The 25,502-nt window shown below is 38.4% G+C and overlaps 1 protein-coding gene across 5 annotated transcripts in view; it reads right to left on the reverse strand.

Annotated features, from left to right (window-relative positions):
• The window catches only part of JPH1 (junctophilin 1), a 112,350-nt gene that overhangs the window by 41,242 nt on the left and 45,606 nt on the right, over positions 1-25,502 (reverse strand). The gene's annotated exons all lie outside the window — the stretch shown is intronic.

Consider the following 25,502-nt stretch of genomic DNA (forward strand, 5'->3'; position numbering starts at 1 on the left):
CCAAGAAATAAGAATATTTTGCAAAAATTCCTACAGAAGACTTTCTTGGGAGTTAGGCTGAAAGAAAAGGCAGTTATATTTTGAGTTGTGGCTAAGTGGAATATGTGCTACCTTTCATAATAATTATCTCTTCTTTCATGGTAGAGTTTTTCCAAGGGGGAAGCAATGGCCAGATGTATTTAATATTTTCTAGTACAGCTTCTTCATAAATTAACTTTTTTTTCCCAATAAAAACAAAGTTCAAATCAAAGTCTAACAAAAGTGAAACTTATACAGTGAAATCATTCCAAATGCCAGGAAACAAATGCAGTAAGGCAATTAATTAATATGATATCACTAAATGAAGTCAAATGAGTTGGCAACAGTGGAGCGATCTGCCACCATCACTGTAAGATTTCATGACACAGCTGCCTGCTGCATTTGAATGTGAAGTGTGTAAACTTGAAATTAAAAACAATTTTTGTGTGGAAGTACCAAAACAGTTATTTCTCATTATTGTTCATTTTGTTAAGTATAGTTTAATGAGCTGGTTTCCAAAAAGCTTTTCTAAAGCTTGGAGGCTACTGCTAAATTTGTGGACAGTCTTTTTCCCTTTATTTCAGCAGACCTCTGGGGAACAGCAAGCTACTTTTTTTTTTTATTTAATATATTTAGTTTTCAGCATTGATTTTCACACGAGTATGAATTACAAATTTTCTCCCCATTTCTACCCTCCCCCCACACTCCAAGATGATGTATATTCTGGTTGCCCTGTTCCCCAGTCAGCCCTCCCATCTGTCACCCCACTCCCCTCCCATCCCCTTTTCCATTCCTTTCTTGTAGGGCAAGATAAATTTCTACACCCCATTGCCTGTGTATAGTATTTTCTAGTTGCATGCAAAACCTTTTGTTTCTTTTTGAACATCTATTTTTAAAACTTGGAGTTCCAAATTCTCTCTCCTCTTCCCTTCCTACCTACTCTCCCTAAGAAGTCAAGCAATTCAACATAGACCACATGCGTATCATTATGTATAACCCTTCCACAAAACTCATGTTGTGAAAGACTAACTATATTTTGCTCCTTCCCAACCCATACCCCTTTATTGAATTTTCTCCCTTGGCCCTGTCCCCTTTTGAAAGTCTTTGTTTTTGATTACCTCCTCCCCCCGTCTGCCCTCCCTTCTATCATCCCCCCCCCCCTTTTTATCTTCTTCCTCCTTTTTTCCTGTGGGTAAAGATACCCAGTTGAGAATGTATGGTATTCCCTCCTCACATCAAATCTGATGAGAGCAAGATTCACTCATTCCCCCTCATCTGACTTGACTTCTCTTCCTACAGAACTTCTTTTTCTTGCCACTTTTATGTGATATAATTTACCCCATTCTATCTCTCCCTATCTCCCTCTCTCAATATATTCCTCTCTCATCCCTTAATTTGATTTTAATTATTTTAGATATCTTACCTTCATCTTCAACTCATCCTGTGCCCTCTCTCTCTCTCTCTCACTTTCTCTATACACATACATACACACTCACATATACATATATACATAAACATATATATGTTATATGTTATATATATATATGCATACTCCCTTCAGCTACCCTAATACTGAGGTCTCATGAATCATACATATCATCTTTCTATGTAGGAATGTAAACAAAACAGTTCAACTTCAGTAAGTCCCTTGCAATTTCTTTTTCTTGTTCTTTTTCTTGATTACCTTTTCATGCTTCTCTTGATTCTTGTGTTTGAAAGTCAGATTTTCTATTCAGCTCTGGTCTTTTCACTGAGAAAGATTGAAAGTCCTCTATTTTATTGAAAATCCATATTTTGCCTTGGAACATGATACTCAGTTTTGCTGGGTAGGTGATTCTTGGTTTTAATCCTAGCTCCATTGACCTCCGGAATATCATATTCCAAGCCCTTCGGTCCCTTAATGTGGAAGCTGCCAGATCCTGTGTTATCCTGATTGTTATCCTGATAGTTTTTCCACAATATTCAAATTGTTTCTTTCTGACTGCTTGCAGTATTTTCTCCTTGATCTGGGAGCTCTGGAATTTGGCGACAATGTTCCTAGGAGTTTTCTTTTTGGGATCTATTTGAGGAGGCGATCTGTGGATTCTTTCAATTTCTATTTTTCCCTCTGGCTCTAGAATATCAGGGCAGTTCTCCTTGATAATTTCTTGAAAGATGATATCTAGGCTCTTTTTTTGATCATGGCTTTCAGGTAGTCCAATAATTTTTAAATTATCTCTCCTGGATCTATTTTCCAGGTCAGTGGTTTTTCCAATGAGATATTTTACATTGTCTTCCATTTTTTCATTCCTTTGGTTCTGTTTTATAATATCCTGATTTCTCATAAAGTCACTAGCTTCCCCTTGCTCCAATCTCATTTTTAAGGTAGTATTTTCTTCAGTGGTCTTTTGGACCTCCTTTTCCATTTGGCTAATTCTGCCTTTCAAGGCATTCTTCTCCTCATTGGCTTTTTGGAGCTCTTTTGCCATTTGAGTTAGTCTATTTTTTAAGGTATTGTTTTCTTCAGTGTATTTTTCAGTATTTTTTTGGGTCTCCTTTAGCAAGTCATTGACTTGTTTTTCATGGTTTTCTCGCATGCTTCTCATTTCTCTTCCCAATTTTTCCTCTACTTCTCTAACTTGCTTTTCCAACTCCTTTTTGAGCTCTTCCATGGCCCAAGACCAGTTCATGTTTTTCTTGGAGGCTTTTGGTGTAGGCTCTTTGACTTTGTTGACTTCTTCTGGCTGTATGTTTTGGTCTTCTTTGTCACCAAAGAAAGATTCCAAAGTCTGAGACTGAATCTGGGTGTGTTTTCGCTGCCTGGCCATGTTCCCAGCCAACTTACTTGACCCTTGAGTTTTTCATCGGGGTATGACTGCTTGTTGAGTTAAGGGAACTATGTTCCAAGCTTGGGGGGATGCGCCAGCTCTGCCACACCAGCACTCCTCCTTCCCCAAGAACCCCCAACCCAGACTGGACTTTAGATCTTCATCAGGCTCTTCACTCCTGCTCTGATCTGCCACTTAATTCCTCCCACCAGGTGGGCCTGGGGCCAAAAGCAACTGCAGCTGTAGTTCTGTAGCTGCCCCACCTCTGCTGCCCCTGGGGCGGTCGCCGAACCTTGAACTCCTTCGACTTCCGCAACTTTTCCCACTAACCTTCTCTGTTGTCTTTGGTGTTTGTGGGTTGAAAAGTCTGGTAACTGCTGCAGCTCACTGATTCAGGGTGCTAGGGCACGCTCCGCCCGACTGCTGGTCTGGTTGGTCCACACTGCCCATGTTGCGCTCTGCTCCCAGCTCCGTGCGGGATAGACCTCACCCAGAGACCATCCAGGTTGTCCTGGGCTGGAGCCCTGCTTCCCTGTGCTGTTTTGTGGGTTCTGTAGTTCTAGAACTGGTTCGGAGCCATTTTTTATAGGTTTTCGGAGGGACTTGGTGGGGAGCTCATGCTAGTCCCTGCTTTCCAGCTGCCATCTTGGCTCCGCCCCACCCCCCTCATTCCAGCAAGCTACTTTTATTTAACACTTCAAAGTCTATTGCTGCAGTATACATTTCCCGTGGCATTTTGAAAGCATGAATGAGGACTGACTAAGGATTGAGAAATTTGTTTTGGAGTCTTATCTTTTATTTTACACAGACATTACCCTAGAACCTAGGTGATAAAGTCCCTTTAGCCATTCAAAAAATGATTGTAGAATACTCATTCTTTGGATTTTAGTCTTAAGGTGAATATTTGTGAGATTTTGTATAAATATTCATATGCTCATAAATTGTAACTGCTATTTGGATTTTGTTATTTCCCAAATCTGACCCATACTGTCTGTGTGACCCCTGCAAGTCATGTTAAAAGATAGCATTTAATAATAGCTAGCATTTATATTGGGGCAGCTGATAGAGTGCTGGGCCTGGAGTCAGGAAAACCTGAGTTCAAATCTGACCTCAGATACTCACTAGCTGTGTGACTCTGGGCAAATCACTTAACCCTGTTTGCCTCAGTTTCCTCATCTATAAAATGAGCTGGAGAAGGAAATGGCAAACCACTCTAGTATCTCTGTCAAGAAAACCCCAGATTGACATCTAGGGGTGGAGCCAAGATGGTGGCTGGAAAGCAGGGACTTGTATGAGCTCCCGACCACATCCCTCCACAAACCTATAAAAAATGGCTCTGAACAAATTCTAGAACTGCAGAACCCACAAAATAGCAGAGGGAAGCAGGGATCCAGCCCAGGACAGCCTGGATGGTCACTGGATGAGGTCTATCGTGCACGGGGTGGAGGGGAGCAGAGCTCAGCGTGGGAGGCAGCAGGACCAGCCAGACCAGGAGCCAGGCAGGACAGGCCCTAGCACCCTGAATCAGTGAGCTGTGGCAGTTACCAGACTTCTCAATCCACAAACACCAAAGACAACAGAGAAGGTTAGTGGGAAAAGCTGCAGGGTACAGAGTTTGCAGTTAAGCCACCGCCCCAGGGGCAGCGGGGGAGGTGCAGCTACAGAACTACAGCTGCAGTTACTTCCGGCCCCAGGCCCACGTGGTGGTAGGAATTAAGTGGCGGATCAGAGCAGGAGTGAAGAGCCTGCTAAAGATTTGCATCAGGTCCAGGTTGGTGATTCTTGAGGAAGAAGGAGTGCTGGTGTGGCAGAGCTGGCTGAATAGAAATAGCTCTGAAATCAACGGTGCATCCCCTCAAGCTTGGAACAAAGTACTCTTTGCTCTACAAGCAGTCATACCCCGATGAAAAACTCAAGGGTCAAGTAAGTTGGCTGGGAACATGGCCAGGCAGCGAAAACACACCCAGATTCAGTCTAAAACATTGGAATCCTTCTTTGGTGACAAAGAAGACCAAAACATATGGCCTGAAGAAGTCAACAAAATGCAAGAGCCTACACCAAAAGCCTCCAAGAAAAACATGAACTGGTCTCGGGCCATGGAAGAGCTCAAAAAGGAGTTGAAGAAGCAAGTTAGAGAAGTAGAGGAAAAATTGGGAAGAGAAATGAGAAGGATGCAAGAAAACCATGAAAAACAAGTCAATGACTTGCTAAAGGAGACCCAAAAAAATACTGAAAAATACACTGAAGAAAACAATACCTTAAAAAATAGACTAACTCAAATGGCAAAAGAGCTCCAAAAAGCCAATGAGGAGAAGAATGCCTTGAAAGGCAGAATTAGCCAAATGGAAAAGGAGGTCCAAAAGACCACTGAAGAAAATACTACCTTAAAAATGAGACTGGAGCAAGGGGAAGCTAGTGACTTTATGAGAAATCAGGATATTATAAAACAGAACCAAAGGAATGAAAAAATGGAAGACAATGTAAAATATCTCATTGGAAAAACTACTGACCTGGAAAATAGATCCAGGAGAGATAATTTAAAAATTATTGGACTACCTGAAAGCCATGATCAAAAAAAGAGCCTAGATATCATCTTTCAAGAAATTATCAAGGAGAACTGCCCTGATATTCTAGAGCCAGAGGGAAAAATAGAAATTGAAAGAATCCACAGATCGCCTCCTCAAATAGATCCCAAAAAGAAAACTCCTAGGAACATTGTCGCCAAATTCCAGAGCTCCCAGATCAAGGAGAAAATACTGCAAGCAGTCAGAAAGAAACAATTTGAATATTGTGGAAAAACTATCAGGATAACAATCAGGATAACACAGGATCTGGCAGCTTCCACATTAAGGGACCGAAGGGCTTGGAATATGATATTCCGGAGGTCAATGGAGCTAGGATTAAAACCAAGAATCACCTACCCAGCAAAACTGAGTATCATGTTCCAAGGCAAAATATGGATTTTCAATAAAATAGAGGACTTTCAATCTTTCTCAGTGAAAAGACCAGAGCTGAATAGAAAATCTGACTTTCAAACACAAGAATCAAGAGAAGCATGAAAAGGTAATCAAGAAAAAGAAACTGCAAGGGACTTACTGAAGTTGAACTGTTTTGTTTACATTCCTACATAGAAAGATGATGTGTATGATTCATGAGACCTCAATATCATAGTAGCTTAAAGGAATATGCATACATATATATATATATGTGTGTGTATACATATATATACATATGTGTGTGTCTATGTATGTAGATGTGTAGATATATGTATATATATGTATATACACACACACACACAGACACACATACAAAGGACAAAGGGTGAGTTGAATATGAAGGGATGATATCTAAAAAAATAAAATCAATTTAAGGGATAAGAGAGGAATATATTGAGAGAGGGAGAAAGAGAGAGATAGAATGGGGTAAATTATCTCACATAAAAGTGGCAAGAAAAAGTGGTTCTGTAGGAAGGGAAGAGGTGAGGAGGAATGAGTAAATCTTGCTCTCATCGGATTTGACCTGAGGAGGGCATACCATACATACTCAGTTGGGTATCTTATCCCACAGGAAGAAAGGAGGGAGAAGATAAAAAAGGGGGGATGATAGAAGGGAGGGCAGACGGGGGGAGGAGGTAATCAAAAACAAACATTTTTGAAAAGGGATAGGGTCAAGGGAGAAAATTCAACAAAGGGGGATAGGTTAGGAAGGAGCAAAACATAGTTAATCTTTCACAACATGAGTATTGTGGAAGGGTTTTACATAATGATACACATGTGGGCTATGTTGAATTGCTTGCCTTCTTAGGGAGGGTGGGTGGGGAGGGAAGAGGGGAGAGAATTTGGAACTCAAAGTTTTAAAAACAGACGTTCAAAAACAATAACAACAACAAAAAGTTTTTTCATGCAACTAGGAAATAAGATACACAGGCAATGGGGCATAGAAATTTGTCTTGCCCTACAAGAGAAGAATGGAAAGGGGGATGGGAAGGGAGTGGGGTGACAGATGGGAGGGCTAATTGGGGAACAGGGCAACCAGAATATATGCCATCTTGGAGTGGGGGGAGGGTAGAAACGGGGAAAAAATTTGTAATTCAAACTTTTGTGAAAATCAGTGCTGAAAACTAAATATATTAAATAAATTCAGACTATGAAAAAAACAAACAAACAAAAAAAACAAAACCCCAAATAGGGTCTTGAAGAGTCAGACACTACAGAAATGACTGGTCAACAGCAAACATTTACATGGAGCTTTAAAGTTTGTAAAGCATCTTACAAATATTATCTCATTTTCATTATCTCATGCTCTTCTTATCCCTATTTTATAGGTAAAGCTGAGGCAGACAGAGGTTGAGTGACTTGCCCAGGGTTGGCCAGTTAGTAAGTGTCTGAATCTGGACTCAGGTCTTCCTTACTTTAGGTTTTAACCTCTCTGTGTCCCAGGAAATTTTCTGAGCCTCTTAAATTGCATAATATTTGTCAATCTACATTGTAAGAAGGCATTTCCTTACTGAGAATTCTCTGAACAGGTGAAACTACAGATTTGGACACTTCTCACACCCTGAAGAAAGAAAATTAGCATTCCTAGATTTCTGAAGTCTTGAAGACTGAATTATTATTCCTTTTTGGTAAAGTGGGATCCTATTGAAGATGATACATACTAGCAGGGCTAGGGAACCTGTGGCCTCGAGGCTGCATTTGGCCCTCTAGGTTCTCAAGTGCTGCCCTTTGACTGAATCCAAACTTCACAGTACAAACCCTCTAACCCTAAATCCTTTTATTAAGCAGATTTGTTCAGTGAAGTTTGGATTCAGTCTAAGGGCTGCACTTGAGGACCTAGAGGGCCACATGTGGCCTCAAGGCTGCAGGTTCTCCACCCCTGTAAACAAACGAAAGGAAAAAACCTTGGTGAAAAAAGTCCTTCAGGAATTAATGGGTTAAGAAGAACTCTAGGCCAAAATCTCAAAGTTTCTTTGGGAAAATTTGTCAATAATCTTGTCTCATTTTAAAAAAGCTCTGTGGTAGAACTACATTATTCTATGAAGCACTTCACCAATTCATGAATTGTTACATTTCTCTCCCATGTCCTTATTAATATATATCAAGATATAATGCCATTGATAGATAATGCTTTTTCCAATACAACAAAGCAGTCTCTAATAAATATGTATTCTTGATTTTTGATGTCAGGATAACATCTGAATGTATTTTAACTCAATTTGCCTTAGTACCTTCACACAGGCTGCACACATACCTGACATTCACTCTCTCTTTTCCTCCCTCTTCCTTCGTTAGAGGCTCAACTCAGGTACTACCTCTTACATGAAACTTTTCCTAATTCTCTTGTTTTCTCTTATTTGTCAAACTGTTTTGCATTTCCTTAGTTGTTCATATTTTTTTAAACTCCCTTCAACAGAATATAAACTCCTTGAAGACTGGGTCTGTTTTTCTTTTCTTTTATTCTTTTGTATCCCTAGAACCCTGCTCAGTGTCTGGCACATAGTAGGTGCTGAATAAATGTTTGTTGAATTTAACTCAAAAATTGAACAATTTATTCAACTTCTGGCTATTAACTCTTGACTAATATTTCCATTCCTCTCTGTCTTGTGCTCTGGGACTTTATGTTGACTTACAGATTTTACTATGTGGCAAGAACCCAGGATGTCCTACCTACTATCATTTTTTTCCAGCCTTTAACATCTACCTCAAAGCTATCTTTTCCCATCTGTTAGCTGTCCTTTGGCAATGAGTCTGTCTCACTGCCATTTGTTGTAACTTCATTCTCGGCTATTTTTATTCTGGGCAAGTTGTGGTAGTAGGCTATATTTAAACCGGACTGCTCTGTGAAGAGAAACATGGCAAATGGAGGTGGCACCTTTTTTACATAATCCAATTGTACTTTGGCCTAAGAGCAAGCTTTGTGTATATTTATACCATATTTACTGGCATAATGATCCTGCTGCCCTTCCCCTCCTTGTACTTATTTTACTGCTAAAATGGGAGAGGTAGGATCACCCTCATGAATTCTCTCCCTCTAGAATCATGTAGTGATTACCACTGCTCTGGCAGTAGTAAGCTGGCAGGGATGAATCTAACTTGCCCCTGTGGACTATTAGCAACAGTCATGTTCTGTCAATATGAGCCTATAAAAGCAGCCAGGGAACCATGAACTATGGGAAAAGAAAACCGCTAAGGCTTCTGTGGTTTCTAACTCTAGGTTCTAGGAACATGTGTAGAGCATCGTAGTTCAATAATACTTGTGGGACAATTCATGTCCTTCAATTTTCCTAACAGCCAACAGCAACTTTATAAGATGTCCCCAAAACATAAAAAAGTCATCTCCATCTTAGACACTGGAAGCAGATGTTTTCAGAAATAGTTTTCTTTCCTCAAGACCACTTTCATCGTGAATGTTTGTACTTCCCTTTTCAACAATTTTCTTTTTCCTGTTTTCAACACTTCCAGTGTTTTTCTGTTTGATAAGAAGCCCAAGTTTTTAGCTGGAGAAGCAATATGGCCGAAGAGAAAGGGGAGGGCAGGGAAGGAAGGTGAGCTAAATCAACAATGTAACTAAATTAATAAAGTTAAAATACTAATTTCCAGATGACATTTCATTAACTCTCAGACCATATCAATTATAAATATTAACACACTATGAAGAAGATTGAATATGTACTAAATTTTGAATTTTAACAAAGTGCTTTAAAAACAAATAGTACTTTTATATAAAGACCTCAAATTGCCTTATAGATAATTATCTCAGTTGATGTTGGTGACAGGCATTAGGCTCCTCATTCTGCCTGTGGGAAGATTAAAGTATGGACATAGTTGCTCAGTCATTTGGGAGGCTGACTTTGGCAACTAGAATTAAACAAAACTGGAATTTCTTGCTTTTTTTGTGACCTGAGTTACCCACTCTTATTATTTATGTTGTCTGAATTCATTACAATGCTGCTTGGTCTCTATTTTATTTTGCTACATAGACTTGACCTCTGAGTATCCAAAAAACATACAATTGTTTGTATTTTCAGAATTAGTAGGGAAAAGTTATATGGAATTTGCTCATGAAAACTTATGAAGATACTGCAACTTTTCTCCTTAACTAATTTGACTTATTAAAAAAATGCTTGAAAAATCTTCTTTTTACAAGGTAAAGAACAGTTTCTTGTTTTTGTTTTTAGTAGAAAGATCCCCTGACAGAGAACTGGTAAAACAGAAAAGAATGTGTGTCTCCTTCAAATCTGATGTTGTTCAGATACTAATTCTAATTTGAATACATGTTATGATGTGTTCAAACTTGAGACATAATGCCAAATTCACTGCTACTGTGCCAGATTTTGCCTCTCGAATTTATTTAGCTCGCCTGGACACAGACGAAGTGAAGAAATAGAGACTAACTTAACTGGCTATAGAAAGTCAATTTCCTATTACTTTTTCATCAACAAGGTGCCAGATTCTTGTCTGAATGAACTATTTGGGATCTTCGCTATTATTCAAAGGATTGCAGAATTTTAGAGTTGGAACGGACCTCAGTGGTCATCTTTTCTAAATCACACACAAAAGGAATCCCTACTATAACATGCCTGATAGATGAGCAGTCATTCAGTCTCTGCTCAAAGATCTTCAAGGAGAGGACACTCACTGTTTCTTTAGAAGCCATTTTTGGACAGCTAACATTAAGCTTAAATTCTACTTCTGGGGCCAAACAGAACAAATCTAATAGTCCAATTTCTTCCCACTCTAATACTTGGAGAAAGCCATCACTCTGCCCCTTAGCCTCCTCCAGATTAAACACCCTTGTTCCTTCAATTGATCCTACAATATGGATGCTAGGCCATTCCACTATTCTCATTGCCCTCCTCTGGACATTTTCCAGAACTTATCAATGTCTTTCTTTAAATGTGGCACCCATAACTGACCACCACACTCTAGAAGAGGTCTAGTGAGGGCAGAGTACAATAGGATTGTCTCTTATATTCTCATTCCTGGGATCGTTGTGCAGCCCAAAATCTTGTTAGCTTTTTAGTTTACTGAAAAATTTACTGTCAGGTAAGAAAATGATTACTGTTCTTAATCCATCTTTAAGATTTATTCAGTCTAATCTGCAAAGTCATTGGGAAATGTCTTCCTCACAATGATAGTTTATCTTTAATAAGAGTTGGTTAAACATTTACAAATATGGGTCAAGAAACTGTCATAAGACTAATGCCAGTGTGAGAATAATATCAGATGGATTGCATAAAGGGGTAAATATGCTAACAGTACTTGGTAAGGATAATCCTGAGTGTTCAGCAAGGAGCTCAAAATATTTTATGAAAATGAATTCTCAAAAAAAAAAAACTTCATTAAAAAAAGACATAATAGCCACTTTTTCCTTCCTCAGGCTGTGCTGGCTATAGCAATTCAATTAACATTTCCTAGGCACCTGTGGCTTTTCTTTAAATTAAGGGGCTAAGAACTGTGGTTTTGCTTCCAAAATTCAACCCACAATAATAGTGCAAAACCAATGGTAGTGCCATGCTATTGTTGCATCCTACCCTCTTTCTAGGCCAGGTGAACCTGTGGCCTTGACACCACATGTAGTCTCTAGTTCCTTGGGTGTGGCCTTTTGACTGAGTCCAAGTTTTATAGAACAAATCCTTTTATTAAAGGGGTATGTTCTGTGAAGTTTGGATTCAGTCAAAGGGCTGCACTTAAGGGCCTAGAGGGCCACATGTGGCCTCGAGGCTGCAGGTTCCCCACCCCGGTCCGGGCTGGGCCTTGAAATGCCACTGAGGTTTCTATGCAATCTGTGGAGATGGATAACAACTCAACAAATTCTGTCTGGTTATGTCTGGACCTTTGAGGATCCCCTTCTGCCTCAGAAGTGGCATATAATCCATAAAGAAGATGCTAGTATTCTTCTGTCTAGTCTCCCCAACTCAAGTCTCTCCCCTCTCCTCTGTGGAGGTGATTTTTCTAAAGCATAAGTCTGACCACATCAACCACCTCACCTCCCTTGTTGCCTTTGCCTTCTCAATGAGGTCCAGTGGCTTCCTATTCCCTCCTAGATGAAATATACACTCCCTTATTTGGCATTTAAAGTACTTCATAGTCTGCTCCCTCCAGATGTTTCTTGCATAAGACATTCACTCTCCCAATGAGACATTTTCACTGGCTGTCCCTTTCCCTCACACCCCCAAAGATGTAGGCAACTCTCAGTAACTGTTTCCTCATTAGCTCTGAATCTACAGAGATCCAATTGAGTCCTAGAATAACTGGTTTTGGGTGTGGACTGTGGGGTGTTATTGCCAGGCAACTTGAATTCCTGGATATGGATGTTTTGGTCATGTAGCATCCCTTTTCTGCAACTATCTCACCTGAATGCTTCTGAGTGAGATGTTTTTAAGTCCCACCCAAGAAGTGCTTGATAAATATTTGTTAAATTGATATGGCTGGTGCCTATATGTAATAGCATCATTGTGCAAATGAGTAAAACAAACAGTCCTTAAACTATTAGTGTTTACAATCTGAACTAGCTCAGAGATAGAGAAACTGGGGCATATGGACAGCATTAAGTAAATTCAATGAGTAAACATTCCAAATGGGAATACATTGAGGTGAACAAGCATATTCATATTTTAAGCCACCCTATTTTTAAAATAATAATAATATATACACACATATACATATACACATATGTATACATATACACACACAAATATATATGTATTCAACTATGAATGGTTAATACCTTTAAAAAATCTTGACATTTCTGAATTAAATATGGCTTAAATGACTTGCCAAGGGGTTCATACTAATGTCCAGAGAAGGTCTGATATTCCCAATACACTAATCTTTAGCCCATGTTTCTTCTGTGTTTTTAACATGTTATGGATTACTAGGCTAGCTATGTTTTCAACTCCAAATAATTAAAATACCTCCAAAATGTGTTTCACATAACTCATTGGAAAAAAAAATATTTTCCTGCTAGGTACTGCTTCAACGTGTTGCTGAGAAGAGAATTTTTCTTTCAACTATCAATTGCAAGTTGTCTTTAAATATTTTTATTTTAAATATATTCAAATAGAGCTTGGGGTGGGGATCAGATGCCAGAAATGGGACTGACTTTCATTATGCCACTTGTGAATAGGTATCAGCAAGGGCCAGTTAGGGGATAAAATGGAGAGAAAGTGAAGGGTTCCAGAAGGGGAGAGAATAGAAGCCACTCTCAGGAGGGAGCCAAATGAGACTCTGGGTTGGCTGGCCAGAAAGGAGCAGGATGGTTTCGTGTGCCACACTCTAGCATGCATACCAAGGGTTGCTAGCCTCCCGATATGGAAATTTTGGTTTCTGCCACCTAGCTAAGTTTTTAATGAAACAGAACAGCGAGCAAAATGTCCATGTACTATGATAGGAGAAACATAGAAAATGATTCCCTTTAAATTCTTCACATCAGAGATGAGTACTTTGATAAGCTCAATGTAACAAATGTAGTCTTTTATGCTAATGTGTTACTACATTTATTCTAAGCTCTCTTGCGTTAAATTCTAAAAGACTACATGTAAAAAAAAAACCCGATAGCTTAAAATGAGAATGTTTATAAGTATCATAAAGAAATAACAAATGTGAATAAAATTCAGACCATTTTTGTCTTAGAGCAATACAACTGGTGGGGAAAACCAGATTATAGTTCATGAGAGGGAGATATCACCATAGCAACAATCTACCATTTAAATCGAAAAGGGAAGGGCATGCCATTCTTCCACCTTTATTATTTACCTATTAAGCAATTCAGTCATAAAGCCACAGTCTTTAGAAATTGACCAGGAAGATAACATCCAAATAGGCTGTCTTCTGTATTTTTTTTACTTTCTAAGAAGCAAAAGTCTAACTGGGGTGTGGTAGACACAATAGGGCAAAGGCTGGGCGAAGACAGAAGCAGAAGTCACTGGAACAAAGAAGCAATGGTGACAAACTGAGTAGAAAGCTTTCAGTCATTGTGACCACTGATTTCTACTCACAAAAACATGACAGTGAATGTAAGGGGTTTACCAGTGCCCTATCTACTTAAGGTTAAGGCAGTATGAAGCTACTAGCATTTTTAAATCCGCACTGAGCATATTTAAAGGTGGAGGGTGGTAACTTCAGGGATAGCTTGGCCATTCTGGAAACTAAAAACAGACCTGGGTGTAGTGAAAGCAGGTTGTGGTTGCAGTTGTGGTTTGTCCTTCATTCTTGAATAGGACCATGATATCAGAGAGATGATGCCATGACTTGCGATTGACTCTGATTTGAAAGAAGGAGGGCTATACAAAGTCGCCTCACTTTCTCCTCCAGAGTGGCCAGATATTCATCAAGATGACTGGAGATGGTCCAGAATGCAATGGGAGACCCTGGCCCTTTTTAGCTAAGGTCTTTTCAGGTTCTCATTTTGAGTGAGGCAACATCCATTCAGTGAATAGGCCCTCATTAAGAAGTGAGTCAAGGGGGCGGAGCCAAGATGGCAGCTGGTAAGCAGGGACTGGAGTGAGCTCTGTACCGAGCCCCTCCAAAAACCTATAAAAAATGGCTCTGAACCAATTCTAGAACGGCAGAACCCACAGAACAGCAGAGGGAAGCAGGGCTCCAGCCCAGGACAGCCTGGATGGTCTCTGGGTGAGGTCTATTCCACACGGAGCTGGGAGCTGGGAACGGAGTGGAGCAGAGCCCAGCCTGAGCGGCGTGGACGATCCAGACCAGAAGCCGGGCGGAGGAGGCCCTAGCGCCCTGAATATGTGAGCTGCGGCAGTTACCAGACCCCTCGACCCACAAACACCAAAGGCTGCGGAGAAGGTTAGTGGGAAAAGCTGCGGGAGTGGAAGGAGTTTGCGGTTCGGCTTCCAACCCCGGGGGCAGCGGAGGTGGGGCAGCTACAGCTGTTGTTACTTCCGGCTCCAGGCCCACCTGGTGGGAGGAATTAAGTGGCGGATCAGAGCAGGGGTGCACAGCCTGCCGAAGATCTAGGCCCAGTTCGGGTTGGGGGTTGGGGAAGGAGCAGTGCTGGTGTGGCAGAGCTGGCACCTCCCCCCCCAAACGTGGAACATAGAACTCTGTAGTCTACAAGCAGTCATACCCCACTGAAAAACTCAAAGGTCAAGTTAGTTGGCTGGGAATATGGCCAGGCAGCGAAAACGCACCCAGAGTCAGTCTCAGACTTTGCATTCCTTCTTTGCTGACAAAGAACACCAAAACATACAGCCTAAAGAAGTCAATAAAGTGCAAGAGCCTACACCAAAAGCCTCCAAGAAAAACATGAACTGGTCCCAGGCCATGGAAGAGCTCAAAAAGGATTTGGAAAAGCAAGTTAGAGAAGTAGAGGAAAAATTGGGAAGAGAAATGAGAAGGATGCAAGAAAACCATGAAAAACAAGTCAATGACTTGCTAAAGGAGATCCAAAAAAATACTGAAAAGTACACTGAAGAAAACAACACCTTAAAAAACAGACTAACTCAAATGGCAAAAGAGCTCCAAAAAGCCAATGAGGAGAAGAATGCCTTGAAAGGCAGAATTAGCCAAATGGAAAAGGAGGTCCAAAAGACCACTAAAGAAAATACTACTTTAAAAATTAGATTGGAGCAAGTGGAAGCTAGTGACTTTATGAGAAATCAAGATATTATAAAACAGAACCAAAGGAATGAAAAAATGGAAGACAATGTGAAATATCATCCTTGGAAAAACCACTGACTTGGAAAATAGATCCAGGAGAGATAATTTAAAAATTATTGGACTACCTGAAAGCCATGATCAAAAAAAGAGCCTAGATACCATCTTTCAAGAAATTATCAAGGAGAATTGCCCTGATATTCTAGAGCCACAGGGCAAAATAGAAATTGAAAGAATCCATCGATCGCCTCCTCAAATAGATCCCAAAAAGAAATCTCCTAGGAATATTGTTGCCAAATTCCAGAGCTCCCAGATCAAGGAGAAAATACTGCAAGCAGCCAGAAAGAAACAATTTGAGTATTGTGGAAACCCAATCAGAATAACCCAAGATCTGGCAGCTTCTACATTAAGAGATCGAAGGGCTTGGAATGCGATATTCCGGAGGTCAATGGAGCTAGGATTAAAACCTAGAATCACCTACCCAGCAAAACTGAGTATCATGTTCCAAGGCAAAATATGGACTTTCAATAAAATAGAGGACTTTCAAGCTTTCTCAGTGAAAAGACCAGAACTGAATAGAAAATTTGACTTTCAAACACAAGAATCAAGAGAAGCATGAAAAGGTAATCAAGAAAAAGAAACTGCAAGGGACTTACTGAAGTTGAACTGTTTTGTTTACATTCCTACATGGAAAGATGATGTGTATGATTCATGAGACCTCAGTATTAGGGTAGTTGAAGGGAATATGCATATATATGTTTATGTGTATATATATAAGTGAATGTGTATGTATGTATATGTATATATATGTGTGTGTGTGTGTGTGTGTATATATATATATATATATATGTATGTAAAAGAGAGAGAGTAGACACAGGGTGAGTTGAAGATGAAGGGAAGATATCTAAAAGAAATAAAATGAAATTAAGGGATGAGAGAGCAACATACTGAGAGAGGGAGATAGGGAAAGATAGAATGGGGTGGATTATCTCGCATAAAGGTGGCAAGAGGAAGCAGTTCTGTGGGAGGAGGGGAGAGGGCAGGTGAGGGGGGAATGAGTGAACCTTGCTCTCATCAGATTTGGCCTGAAGAGGGAATACCATACATACTCAGTTGGGTATCTTACCCCACAGGAAAGAAGAGGGAGGAAGCTAAAAAATAAATAAATAAATAAAGGGGGGGGGGATGATGGAGTGGAGGGCAGATGGGGGTGGAGGTAATCAAAACAAACACTTTGGAAAGGGGACAGGGTCAAGGGAGAAAATTCAATAAAGTGGGATGGGTTGGGAAGGAGCAAAATGTAGTTAGCATTTCACAACATGAGTATTGTGGAAGCGTTATACATAATGATACACGTGTGGCCTAGGTTGAATTGCTCGACTTCTTAAGGAGGGTGGGTGGGAAGGGAAGAGGGGAGAGAATTTGGAACTCAAAGTTTTAAAAACAGATGTTCAAAAAAAAAAAAAAGTTTTTGCATGCAACTAAAAAATAAGATACACAAGCAATGGGGCGTAGAAATTTATCTTGCCCTACAAGAAAGGAAGGGTAAAGGGGATGAGAGGGGAGGGGGGTGATAGAGGGGAGGGCTGACTGGGGAATAGGGCAACCAGAATATATGCCATCTTGGAGTGGGGGGGAGGGTAGAAATGGGGAGAAAATTTGTAATCCAAATTATTGTGAAAATCAATGTTGAAAACCAAATATGTTAAATAAATAAATTTAAATTAAAAAAAAAAGAAGTGAGTCAAGGGATGGCCCCTTTAATTAAAAAAACAAAACAAAGCTGAAAGGGGAAGACTCCCAGCTTTGCTGGCCAAAAGAGAAGCAGGAACTTAGCTTAGGGGAAAGGGCAGGCCTGTGTAGGGGAAGAATGAGAACCGGAGTTGAAATTTCACTTATCTCTTTGAGTTTAGATAAGCCATTTTTACCTCTCCAGGCTTCAGTTTCCTTATCTCTAAAATAAGCTGGAAGAGGCTAAGCTAGATAGCTTCTAAGGCTAGCTCCAGCTCTAGGTCTATATTCTTATAAACCTATGATTTGTATAGGACTTTGGAGGTCACCTAGCTCAATCAATACAGAATTCATTCTACAATATCTCTGGGAGGTTATTATTCAGCCTCTGCTTGAACGCTTTCAATGACGGGGAGCTTGTTACCTCATAAGATACCCTATTCTATTTTTAAGCAGTTCTAATATGAAGAATATTCTAATAAATTGAAACCTGCCTTCCTGTAACTGGTTCCCAGTGCTACGAAGCATGAGTTGTCTTCCTCTTCTACATGGTAAAAATATTTAAAGACAATATTTAATATTAATTAGTAATTATAAATAATAATTAATAATCAATATTAATAAATACAATATTTAAAGACAAATAATATTTAAAGACAACAATAAACCCTTCTAAATCTTTTCTTTCCCAGTCTAAACGCCACGACCCCTTCAACTTGTACGATTTAGTTTTCTGATTGTACATCATCCTAGTCAATCTCCCTTACACATGTACCAGTTAATCAATGTTCCTTTTAAACTGTAACAGCACCAATATGATAACAAAAGATAGAGTCAATGCTGGAGGGACTGCAAGAAGAGAGGCATCCCATTACACCATAAGCAAATTAAGAGAGTGTGGAATAGTTTATCTGCCAGATTTATGGATAAGGGAAGAATTTAGGACCAAAGAAACTATAAAGAAAATTACAAAATGTAAAATTGATAATTTTGATTACATAAAATTAAAGTTTTACACAAACAAAACCAATGCAACTAAAGTTATAAGGAAAGCAGAAAACTGGGAAAAAATATTTTGTAACAAGTATCTCTGATAAAGGCCTCATTTCTGAAATACATAGAGAACTGAGTCAACGTTATAAAAATACAAGCCATTTCCCAATTGATAAATGGTTAAAGAATATGAAGAGGCAGTTTTCAGACAAAGAAATCAAAGGTATCTATAATGATGTGAAAAAATGCTCCAAATCACTATTCATTCAAGAAACGCAAATTAAAACAACTCTGAGGTACCACCTCACACTTATCATATTGGCTAATATGACAAAAATGGAAAATATTGGATGATAGAGGGGATGCGGGAAAACTGGTATATTAATGCACTATAGGTGGAGTTGGGAACTGATCCAACCATTCTGGAGGACAATTTGGAACTATGCCCAAAGGGCTATAAAACTGTGCAGACCCTTTGATCTAGCAATACCACTGCTAGGTGTATATTTCAAAGACATCCAAAAAAGGGAAAAGGACCCTATATAAAAATATTTATAGCGGCTTTTTTTGTGGTGGGTTAAGAATTGGAAAATGAAGGGATGCCCATCAATTGGGGAATGGCTAAACAAGCTGCAATATATGATTGTAATGGAATATTATTGTGCTATAAGAAATGACAAGCAGGATGATTTCAGAAAAACCTGGAAAGACTTACATGACCTGATGCATAGTGAAGTGAACAGAACCAGGAGAACTTTGTACACAGTAAAAGCAAGACTGTTTGATGAACTGTGAATGACTTAGCTATTCTCAGCAACACCATGATCCAAAACAATACTAAAGGACTAATGATGAAGCATACTATCTGCATCCAGATGAAGAACTGACATTGTTTGAATACAGACTAAAGCATGCTATTTTTTGCTTTCTTTCATTTTTTTTGTTCAAGTCTTCTTGTACAAAATTATTAATATGGAAATGTTTTCATAATCGCACATGTAGAACCTATATCTGATTGCTTACCATCTCAGGGAGGGGGGCAGGGGAGAGGAAGGATAAAATTTAGAACTCAAAACTTTAAAACAAAATGTTAAAGAATTGAAAAAAAGAGAGGTACTCCAATAAATTGTTGGTGGAGCTGTCAAATGGTGAAAAGAATCTGGAAATATGCAAGAAATGTCACTGAACTGTTCATAATGTAGTGGAGCCACTACTGGGCGTATACCCTAAGGAGATCAAAGGCAGAAAGACTGCACATATACCACAATATTAACAGGGCACTATTTTGGGTGTGTGGTGAAGAACCTAGAAACATGAATATTTATCAATTATAGAATATCTGAAGAAATTATGATATATGAACATAATAGAATAATGTAAGAAACAATTAATATGAGAAATCCAGAGATATGTGAGCAGACTTCTGTGAATGAATATAGAGCAAGAAAGTAGAACCAAGGAATGATACACAATGACTACAATAATAAAAAAAAATAAAACTTATAACACCTGAATTTAGATTAATTGTAATGACAATTCTTGGTCTTGGGCTATAGGTGATGAGACTTACTTCCCCCTTCTACCTAGAAATTTTGGGGATTTCAGGTGTGGAATGTTGTTCACTATAAGATTTGGCTGCTGGGTCATCTTTGTTTAACTGCTTTTCTTCCTGAAAAAGAAGAATTAATTGTGGTTGTTGTACATATCAGAACGAAATGTGATGTAAAAAGAGGAATTAATAAAATACACACACACAGACATATATATATGTGTGTGTGTGTACATATATATATGTATGTGTGTGTGTGTGTGTATTTATGCATACATACAGAGAGAGGGGGATGAAGAGGAGGAGGAGGAGGAGGGCATATTTAAATGAAAAGGTAATGAATTCAGTTTTGGAAATACTAAGATCCTTGAGGGAGAGTCAGATGGAAACACAGGTCTATAGTTCAAAAAAGATAACAGCTTTGGTGTTTCTTTGCACAAAGATGGTAATTGAAGCCACAGAAATGAATGTGATTTTCAAGGAAAAGAGCAGAAAAAGCATAGCAAGAAAAAGGGTCAAATACAGATCAATGGAGGAAATCTACATCAAGAGGTTAAAAAGAAAATGAAGAGTAAGGAAAACAATATATTATGTATAATGTGTGAATACATCTGTTACTTAGGCTTAACTCTGGCTTATATGAATCTTAACATTTGAGAGAAATTATTTCATGAAAGTAAGAACTATGAGGATTACAAACTAGATAATTCAATAGGTATTTATTAAATGTGTACTATAACTATAGCTGAGTTAGTCATAGGGAATACAGACACAAAAGTAGTAGTGCCTTTGTTCAGGGAGCTTACATCTACTAGGTGAAATACACTATCTCCACAGATAAGTAAATGAAGGGCAAGGACATAAGCACACTTTTTCTCAGGGGAAGATTTCATCTGTATAGAAATGCCCCTTTCCCTAACAAAACAGATCAGCCCTTATTCTGCAATCTAAAACCACAGATTTGCCTGGAACCCTGAGAGGCTGTGCTTGAATGTGATGGAGGTTAAGTGGGTAGGTGAGGAAAGCACTAAGACTGTTTAGTTACACATTTGTTCATGGACCTGACTACTTTTAAATTTTAATGTACTCAATATTTAATAATGTATCTATCATAGAAAACTTTACCCTCAATTAGAACCAACTAACGAACTAATTGTTCACTTTATAATGAACAATCCATTTAAAGATATGTCTACACAAGGCAAATGTTCCTTAATTGTACTTTGTGGTCCAGAATAGTTTTCTCCTCTTCAGTACTCAGGAAAGGTTAAAGACAAGGTTGTGTCATCATTCAACCAACTGTGACTCAATGAGAATATCAGGAAGATCCTTTAGGAAAGGCTTCTCTCAATATAGGAGAAAGTCAAATTGATTAAGATAACAGAAAGTGTAAGAGAGGGATGGAAGGGGAGAGAAGGGGAGTGTGGGAGGGAGATGAAGAGAGAGAGAAGGGAAGAGAAAAAGAAAGAGAGGAGGGAGAGGTATAAGGGAGGGAAGCAAATATCTGGGGGTAACTTGCTGGACTTAGTCTGATGGGACTATACTATTTTATATAAGAGTTTGTAAAAGATGCTAAATGTTTTGCTCACATCTACACTAACCAGATGTGAAAGGGTTGTTTGTGATTTTATCAGTTTAAGTAGTACCTGTAATGATGAAAGCACAGTTGTTTTGAAGTCCTGAAGAAGAGACTAGAGAAAGGGCAGTAGAAATGTCCTCCAATACTCAGCATTAGCCAGAATACATCTGGAGTTCTATGTTCAGTTATCTATATCACATTTTAGAAGAGATAGTGATAAACTGGAGCCCATCCAAGGGAAGACAATTAGGATAGTGAGAGAGACTGGAAGCTATAACACGAGGATAGGTTGAAAGAAATAAAGATATTTCACTTGGAGGGGACAAGATTTAGGGAAGATGGAATACTGTCTTCAAATATCTGAAAGGCTGCAACACAGAAGACAGATTTGTTTCCCCTAGAATCACAGAGAAGAACTTGGACTAAGATGTGCCAGGTTACAAAGAAGCAGATTTCAACTCAACAAAAAGAAACATTACTTAGCAATTATAAGTGTACAAAAATGGAATGGACTGCCTTAGATAAAGAGAGCTCCTTGCCATTGGAAGTCTTTAAATAGGAAGTGGATGAATAAATTCTTGATGCCTGTCACTGAAGAGAAAAGTTGTGCTTTGGGCATGTCTGTATTAGACTAGATGGCCTTTAAATTCCCCCCAATTCTTCAGTTCTGTGAGATCATATTTTTAATAGTTCCAATTTCAATTTTAAAATCTGTTATTTCCACCTTTGTGTCATCCTATCATGTCATCTTTATCTCTCTCCAAATATTTTCTGAATCCTACCCCATTTTTGCCTATGCTATCCTCTAAGCCTTTTTACAAAGTCAATCCACAGTTCTTACTTTTTCCAGTACTAGTTTCTTGAAACCTTTCTACTATGCCCCTGGTTCACGGGAAAAAAATGAAACCAAAACAACAAATACACAGACAAATAAGCCAAAAAACAAAACAACAACAACAAAACCCCTGTAAGCTGATCATTCTAAGGTATGTTTGAATTTTCTCCCTAATTCTAATTTGCCAATTGACCAATCTCACAACTAGTATTTTTCAATTCTATTAGACAAACATATAATAAATTCCTACTATGTAGAAGGCATTGTATTAGACACTAACTATGATTATGAGTGAAACAATTTTTGCTCTCAAGGAGCTTACTTTAACACATAATTCATCTTAGTACTAGGGAGTTGACTGAGACCCAGAGGTTAAGTGACTTGCCCAGAAACACAGAACCAGTAATTGTTAAAGACAGGGTTTGGACCCAGGTCTCCAACTCCAAGCCCAGTACCCTATCTACTATGCTACATTTTTGCTTATAGTAGTATTGTACAGTTTTTGAAACTATCATCTCCTCCTTTTTTTCTAGGAAGAGAATAAGAAGAGAACACTAACAGTAATCCTTCATCAATCTTCTACTTTATCCTGAGCATGTACTAGGCATATGGCACAATATTAAAATGCTCTCTGGGATTGATGGTGTTAAAAAGGAGTTATGGTCTTCCACAAGGACTTAATGGTTTAAATTTTCCTCCCACTGTTGTGTTGGTATCAAAGACATGACATATCATTAGGGGAGAAGTGAGAATTTCATTTTAAAAGGATACACTAAACTTACTGCAGCCATGGCGACTGTTTATTACCAGAGAGCTTGCCCAATAATGTCTCTCTAGCAAGATAAGACATTCTTTATCAGTCATTTCATTTTTCCCTGTTTTTCTATGCCATTAGTCCAGAGGATAAGAGAATCGGGATGGTCTGATGGAAACTATCAACACTATAAATGGCTTGAGCTGTGTTAAGGAAAATAAATTACAAATGGCATTTAAAACTTTATGAAATCTATCAGGAACACATGAGTAAAATCAGTTGCTTTTTAATTAAGTGAATCTTGGTATTTTAAAATCTTTTAAGATTAAGGTGAACAAATTCAAGTTCAGATGAAAGCTTTTTTTTCTGAGATCTCATTTTAATTCTTTGATTTGATCTAATACAAGAAAGTATTAGAGTAGTAAACTAGGAATGAAATTGCCAAGTTTTTTTAAGCTTTAGAGTCTCTTTCTTTAAAAAAAAAAAAGGCCAATTCTAATCTGACTGAAAATGACAGTTGGTGCTATGTTCATTATGAGAGTCAAACTCTTGGATTTCCTTTCTTTTAAACACCTTTCTTTAAAGGATTAAATTGAAGTTCCTAGAAAGTGAAATAATTTTCATACATATGGAACAGCAACAGTGTATGCGTAGAGAGGCCAAGGAACTGGCAGGAAAAAGGGTTATGTATGTGGATCTCTGAGTTCTGAATTCAGCTTTCTCTCTCAACACCCTGCACACAGAACCGAAAGAGAGAACCACTGGAGAGCAGCTCCATCTGTTCATTGCCAGGACTTTGAACCAAAGGCCTCTGGCAGTCAGTTTCTTGATCATTCAATCTGGGGCAGAGCCATTGGTGAATTGGAAAAAGGAAAAGAAGTACTGAGATAGTGGTAGTAGATAAATGCCTAACTTTCTTCTGAAAAGTATATTACTTTAGGAGTGATAAGATAAGCTCTTTATGTCATCCCCATTGAATCTAGCATTATATTTTAATTGGGATTTTACTAATAAATGAGATACACAAATAAAGTAAAAACCTAGAAAGCTAAAATAAATGATAAATATGAAATGATAAACAGATATGTGAGGAAGTTGATGATAATAGAGAAAAGATGGGCTTCTGTGTATCAGCTGTCAGACTATATTCCTGTCAAATGTTGATAAGGACAACTCGTGTGTTGCCTTATTTAGTCAGACTCCTCTGCTGAAACACCAGCCACAGTAACATGTGCATATGCTGTCTTAAGCCTGTCTCCTTTTCTCAGTAGTACACGCACACATTAAATTAAAATTTATCTGTGTCCATTTATATGGCCTTATTGCTTTTATTTTCAAATTCTCTGTGAAGCATTATCTTAAAAAAAATCTGAGCATGGTAATTTAGCAAAAGTGTTACTTACAAGAACAAATAAAGTATGGCAAACTACTTTCTGCAACTTTTTTTTTACTTTGACAATAGATCATAGTTTATATATTTAGAGCTAGAAGGAGTCTCATTTAGTCCAATCCCTTTACTGTACAGATGAGACTAGGACTCAGAGATGAAATAACTTGCCCAAGATCACATAGATAGTAAGTGGGAGAACTGAGATTTGAACCCAGGACATCTGGTCCAGATCCAGTGTCTTTTCCAATGCGCCACCTTGCTTTGAATTTATTAGATCAGTGGTTTATTAATTCAGCTATTCTCAGTATTTTCCATAGGCTAATATTATTTCTGAATATTCCTATCCAGTGAGGATATCTATTGATTTTTAACAAAGGAAGTAAGATCAAATGAAAGAAGATTGATTTAGAAGTCTAGAAATCTGGATTCTAGACTCTGCTCTATCATAAAGGTGCTGAGTTAGTCACAACCTCTTTATGGATTGGACTATTAGAAGTATTAAGGTGAAGTCAAAATATATAATTAACTACTGAGTACCAAGTAAGGCACTGTACTAGAATTCTCTAAAATTCTGCAAAAAATATGGAACAATTCAGTTCCATCACAATGACATATAGGAATATATATGAATCATAGATTCTTTTTGGTTTCCCCCCCCAATGTCTAGTTCTTGGGCCAATCTTATTTGAAAAAGAATGTACTACTTATAGAGCATATGGTACCAGTCAGATCTATTTTAAAAATAGATTTTTTAAAAAAGATGTCTTCAATCTGTAACTTGGTTCATAGCTACTTCCAAAGGAATAACTAAAGAGAGCTAAAAAGAATTGCTATGGTCTATCACTAGAGAATATTTTATCTATATGAATTCTTACTATTTTCTACCAGCATAGACTTCTTACTTCCCTCTTTGTCTTTTGCTTTTAAATGTCTCCTGGTACCTTAATCTTCTCCTTCCTTCTCCAAGACAATTCACCTTCTCTAAACCCTCTTCCATCTTAACCCTTCCTGGGCACCAGCCACCTCCCAATATCACCTTAGAACTGATACACACAGTGTAATCAGGGTCATAAATTTAGCTCTGGAAGGGACTTTAGAACTTAAAGCTGGAAAGAGATATTTATTTACATATTTCTGTTATTGTTTTTAATATAGTAATTTGTATTTGTCGCATTTCCTTCATTTGACTTGAAACTCACTGAGAGCTGGGACAGGGTCTTTTACTT

The sequence above is a fragment of the Trichosurus vulpecula genome, chromosome 1, assembly GCF_011100635.1.
Source record: "Trichosurus vulpecula isolate mTriVul1 chromosome 1, mTriVul1.pri, whole genome shotgun sequence".
NCBI lineage: Eukaryota > Metazoa > Chordata > Mammalia > Diprotodontia > Phalangeridae > Trichosurus > Trichosurus vulpecula.